This window comes from Octopus bimaculoides, chromosome 3 (assembly GCF_001194135.2).
Source record: "Octopus bimaculoides isolate UCB-OBI-ISO-001 chromosome 3, ASM119413v2, whole genome shotgun sequence".
NCBI lineage: Eukaryota > Metazoa > Mollusca > Cephalopoda > Octopoda > Octopodidae > Octopus > Octopus bimaculoides.
This window is the reverse complement of record NC_068983.1, coordinates 157,275,533-157,281,770: the sequence shown is the minus strand read 5'-3', so window position 1 is coordinate 157,281,770 and position 6,238 is coordinate 157,275,533. Positions and strand designations below refer to the sequence as shown.

Here is a 6,238-nt window from a genome sequence, read left to right as displayed (position 1 = left end):
ATAATTTAAACATTGTGCATTCTACTGACTGTACTCAGTTCATTCCTCTCCAGCCTTGCAGTTCTACTCATCGTACTAGCTTTGCATGACTAAGTGAAAAACATAGAGATAGCATCTTCCATTATCCAAATATTAAAACCAATTTATATTTTGGCAGGCCATAGTCTTAGGTTATTCATGCTAATCATTTGCGTTGACTGTGTACATATTAAGTTCTAAATGAAGTGTTAAAATATATTATTTGAAATTCATTATAAAACTCATAATTCGGGAATAACATTTAAATGTAATTGAAATTGTATTTATTGCTTTTTTTTTTTTGTGCGTGTGTGTTGACAAACTTAGTTTTGCCATGTCTCATCTGCTGTTGATTCTTTCAATCTTTTTAATGTATAGGGTTGTCATTTAAAATATTCAGCTCTGTGAGCTTTGATTTGTGTGCTTATGGAAGATTTTCCTTCTTTTTAATGATAATAAATTTTATTATATCATTCTGGGTCTTATCGTTGAATAATTTAATTTCTTAATTGAAATTTCTTGCATATACAATTACTGACGGATGAAGCTAGTAAGAAATGAATTTTTAAAAATCTTTTAAATTTATTAAATTGAATCAGAGTAGGAGAGTCACAAATGTGTTGGTGTGTTAAAAAGTTTGCTTTCTAACCATGACCACATAGTCTCAGATTCAGTTCCACTGTGTGGTGTCTTTGGCAAGTGTCTTCTACTATGGCCCCAGCCTGACCAATGCCTTGTGAGGGGATGTGATAGATGGAAACTGAAAGAAGCCTGTTATATAGTCTATGGATAAATGCTTGCATGGATACAATTCCTAAGGGTTGTTGTCCTTGGTAAGTGGTGGAAATAGGTATGTTAACAGAACAGCAGAGAGAGAAAACTAGGCTAATGATTGCAGCATGTTGGTGAATGAATCACAGCTAATTTGTTGAATGCAATCTAGGTTGTCTGTGTGGGTTTAAGTTGAGTCTTACTGATGTATGAAAATCTAGTTTAAGATTTGAGTTATTTAAATGGTGATTGTGAATTGTCACTCTGTATTTGCTACAATAAAAATGACTGATTTTTTGCAGGTATTAACAAGTGAAAGGGAGATAGTCACTTGTATATTTCAGTCATTGCAAACATCATTATATATTCTATAAAGACGTGTACCATTTTATTCCATGTTTCACTATGTTGATTTGATTCTTTTAGATTCTCCCTTATAAAGATTAAAGAGTAAAATTACCTTAATTGTTATACATACATACATACATATATATATATATATCATCATCATCGTTTAACATCCGCTTTCCATGCTAGCATGGGTTGGACGATTTGACTGAGGACTGGTGAAACCGGATGGCAACACCAAGCTCCAATCTATATATGTATGTGAATGCATGTATGTATTTATGTCTCTTTGTTTTGACGTGTTAGTTGTAAAATGGTTGTTACTGTTATACAAGAAGTGACATTCATTTCCAATATTCTGCGAGGACATGCTTGTCTATGAGTAAATACCAGCTACTTAGAAAGAGGTGAGGTTTGGCGACAGAAAAGACATCCGGTTGTAGAAAATCTGCCTCCTGTAAACTTTAACCCATGCAAGCATGAAAAAAATGAACGTTAAAATGATATCATCATCATCATCTTCATCATCGTTTAACATCCATTTTCCATGCTAGCATGAGTTAGACGGTTTGACTGTAACTGGTAAGCCGAGAGCTGCACCAGGTTCTGATTTGGCATGGGTTCTACGGCTGGATGCCCTTCCTAATGCCACCACTCCAAGAGTAATGGATGTTTTTTACGTGCCACCAGCATGAGTACTATTTACATGACACTGGCAATGGCCATGACTACGATTTGTAGTAAATCAATAACAAAAGTCAAAAGGCTGTTCATGGTTAATATTAGGTTGAAGCTCAAAAAAGGGGGAAAAGCTATGGATTAAAAGTATAACGTTTTGGACATGATCCTTTGTCAGATACACAAAGAAAAGTCCAGGAAAAAAGAAAATCGCTTGGATAACTCTTGTTCAGTCTCTGACTAAATGAAAGTGTGAAAGATAATTATGGTTTTCAATAACAAGCGAGTGCTTGGTGTATGTGTGAAGATCATGTATAGTGTGTATGTGTATATATATAAGGGTTACAAGCAGCATGTGTGTGTTTGTGACAGTGTTAGAGATTAAACAATGTTTATATAGGAGGTATTGTGTGTGTTTGCGTGTTAGGTTAAAAAGATCGACTGAGTGCGTGTGTACATGCACGTGCACATTTAGATACATGCATATACATAATTATATCCATGTGAAAATGTATTTAAAGATGTACGTAAGTCTTTATATAAAAGTGTAAGTAGATTAATGTCAACTTATTTGTAAATGCATTCATGTATGTGTGTGTGTGCAAATAAATATGTATGTATGCAGAAGAAAGAAAGAATAAGACTAATTAAGAGAAATGGAATGAGGTAGAGAGAGAATTGTTCAAGAACCTGGCAGTAGATTAGTGTATAAGTTAAGACTAAATGGTGTATGAGTTTGTAGAGAAAATATGAAACGTTCCATGCAAAGTCTAGATGTGGATCCATTTTGTAAGGCCAAGTCGAATACAGTAAGATACTGTGTGGAGTAGTTTGAGCAGAAGTGACAAAACTTTTTTTTTTTTTGGAGACGTCTTGAGCCCACTAAATGGCGATCAGCTTTGTTAATGTATAAAGCCTCCGCAAAGAGGGCATTTAAAACAGTTGATGAAGGTGCAGAAGAAAGAGTTAATGTGTACTATTCCAGTATCTCTAAACTTAACATGTACACTGGGGTAAATTAATTACAGGCAAAAACAGCACTGTTATTTATCTCTTTAATATTTTATTTACAAACCAGTGAAAACTGGACATAAGTAAAAGTCCTACTATTCTAAGGCTAATTATACCAGAAATAAAAGCAATAGTGACCTAACCATCCCTGTAACCACTCAACCTGAGAGTAAAGGTATAGAAAACACTGGTTAGGTGAACCACTCCACAATCTCTTGAGGATAGGTAACACTAACTATTCACAGATTAGGGGAGGAATAATAATAATTTTACTCATACAAACCCTAACATAAAATAGAACTTTCCCCAGTTAGTGACATTCTTGATTCCACTAAAAACAATAATAGAAACAATCGCAAGAATAAAACTAGAGACATGAATAATATTTTCAAATTTTAGTACAAAGCCAGCAATTTTGTGGGAGTGATAGGTAAGTAGGTAGATTATAAATAGATATACCAGGATTCAACTGGTATTTATCGACTCCAAAAGGCAAGTCGACCTCGGCAGAATTTGAATTCAGACGGAGCAAATGCCATTAAGCATTTTTCCTGGTGTGCTAACGATTCTGACAGCTCGCCGCCATAACTAGAGACATTAATATTGATTTCAAATTTTGGTGCAAGAAGTTTGGAGGAGTACCAGTTGACCCAGTGCTCAACTGGTACTCATTTTATTGACCCCGAAAGTTTGAAGTTAAAGTCGACCTCGGCGGAATACTAGAGACATTAATATAAATTTTAAGAAAAAGGGGGGAAAACAATAGAATAGTACCAGTGATAATTTGGAAAAGGAAAAATAATGGCTTAGCCCTCAGTGACTCCCTAAGATTAGCTTACCTTCATGTAACTTTAGATTAGTCTTGCAGTGTCCTCTTGTAGGTGACTTTATCAGTAACATTGTCTACAATTAGGTACCATTACCCAAAGTACCAAGTAGTATTAATTATATTAATTCCACACCAAACCCTTTTAAGAAATGCTCTAATATGCATGAATAAAAAAATTATGATGTGTCTGCGTGGTAAGAAGCTTGCTTCCTAACCACTACAGTCTCGGACTGACCAAAGTTTTGTGAGTGAATTTGATGGACAGAAATTAAATATACAATAAAAATACATCATTTACAGAATACATTTGGAGTTTAAAGTGAAGGAATATGTATTATAGCATGAGTAACAAAAGAGAATGTAGACTTTGCACTTGAGGAGGCGTCTAGTGGATGAAGGAATTGAAATTTATTTTGTGTGTTTAGAGAATTTTCAAAACTTAAGTCCTATAAAAATCTACAAATAAGAACTAATGTTGAAAAATAACAACAAATCATTTAAGATCTTGTTCCCAGACTCACGCGCACACGTGCGTGCTCTTACACTCTCATAATACACACACATCACACTCTCTTAGGCTACTTACAAAGACATACTCTTATACTTGCTTCTACACACCCACCCATTCCTCCTTTCTTAGTCCCTCACCCCTTGAACAGTATTCCCATTTGGTTAATAACTTTTCACTATTTTTATAGAAATCTGTATCTCTTTCTCATGACTTCCCAGTGCCTTTCTTCTAATGAAGGACTAACAACCAATAAGTCAAGACATTTTCTCTTTCCATCTTTTATTTGTTACAGTCAGTAGACTGGCCATTCTTTCAGTTTCCGTCTACCAAATCCACTCATGTTTTAGTCGGCCCGAGGTTATAGTAAAAAGCACTTGCCCAAATATCACACGGTTTGACTGAACTATATGGTTGGGAAGCGAGCTGCTTACCACACAGCCACGCCTGCGCCTGTCAAACTTTGTTCCATTCGTGTTGTCCTTTTTATTGCTCATTATATTTACATACATTCGTGGTTTCGGATTTAGTCCAACTGCATGGGATCTCAAGCAAGTGTCTCCGTCTATAGCCCTGGGTTGACCAAAGCCTTGTGAGTGGATTTGGTAGGTAGAAACTGAAAGAAGCCTATCGTATACACGTATGTGTGTGTGAATTTGTTTCCCGTTACCACTTGATAAACGGCGTGGGAGACAAATGCCCCCTTCAACTAGCGGTTCAGCAATAGGATAAGCACGAGATTTCATGGGTGTAGTCCAGTGACTATGCAGGCACATACACAAATTTGGTAATGCAAACAGAAGAAATAGAACTCAATAGAGGTAGTCAAGGATGAAAGCGGTAGCAATTAGAACTGACAATAATGGGGAATGTACAAAAATAATTGGCTATCCTGAATGACCAAAATGAATAATTTTACATTTTTTTGCCGGGACAGACATACATCTCAAAATCATAAATTCCTCTCCCGGAAAATTTTGAATAACTAATCAAACTTTTCGAAAGTATTTTCTTTTTACATGAAAAATATGTTGTTTCCAACAATGCTAGCTTAAGTTAATTAAATTATTAATGTGTTGAAATAAAAATAGAAATTTGCACATATAATAATCTATTTAGAAGCGTTTATTCATTTGTTTCGTTAGTTCAGGATAGTAAAATTATAATGACTTCAATATTATAGACTCTAACTTAATTGACGCCGCTTTAGTCAAAGATTACCCTGAAATTCCATTATCGTGCATGTCTACACAGACATATGCACGCACGCACACACACACACACATAGTACTGAAGCTCTGTAAGTGAGTAAGATTTTTGTGCTAAAACACTAATCAAATGACAAGTTAGACAAGTGCTATGGAACTAAAATCTAGGCACATGAGTCACTTTACAATAATACATACGTACACATATATATATACATATTTAAATATATACATACATACATAAATATATACATACATACATATATATATATATATATAAATGGTTTAAATCAGCTGTTTTCCTAATAAATATGTAGTTAATATCAATTTTGGTTATCCATAGATATTACAATTCAGGTTTATTCATTAGCTCCGCACTGAATGTTGTAGATGAGCAGCAACCATTTAATTTTGCTAGATTGCATTATAAGCTAGCAATAAAATGGAGTACTGTTTTAGATCTATTTACCCTATAACATTTGGTTATTGTGACCTACTTTTAATCGTTTAATCCAACTTAATTGTCTTTTGAAAACGATGTGATACCATATCGGCCTGCTTTCGACTAATAAGCACAACAATATAAGGAGGGAGTTTACCACCGAGATATTCTGGTTAGTCATTATGTTCTTTTTTTTTTTCTCTTTTTGGTTCTTGAGAGCGAAAATCAAATATTTTCTGTCATTTTAAAAAAAATCATTAATTCAGTTTTGTTGTATGATTTGTATTATCTATATTTCTCCTTCCTTCAGTCTGCAAGTTCTTAAATGTTTCACCAAAAACGTGATGTTTACAGAACTGTCAATATTGCTTTCAAATCCATCCATGCAGTTTTCTTTTGTTATTTCGGACGGTTGTAGAATACAT

The 6,238-nt window shown here is 34.4% G+C and overlaps 1 protein-coding gene across 1 annotated transcript in view; it reads left to right on the top strand.

The window, feature by feature from the left end:
* The first annotated feature begins 5,741 nt into the window (after positions 1-5,741).
* The window catches only part of LOC106883945 (rabenosyn-5), an 18,344-nt gene continuing 17,847 nt past the window's right edge, over positions 5,742-6,238 (top strand). Inside the window, exon 1 of the mRNA XM_014935099.2 lies at positions 5,742-5,985. The gene's annotated coding sequence lies outside the window, so the exon portion shown is untranslated. The remainder of the gene's footprint in view (positions 5,986-6,238) is intronic.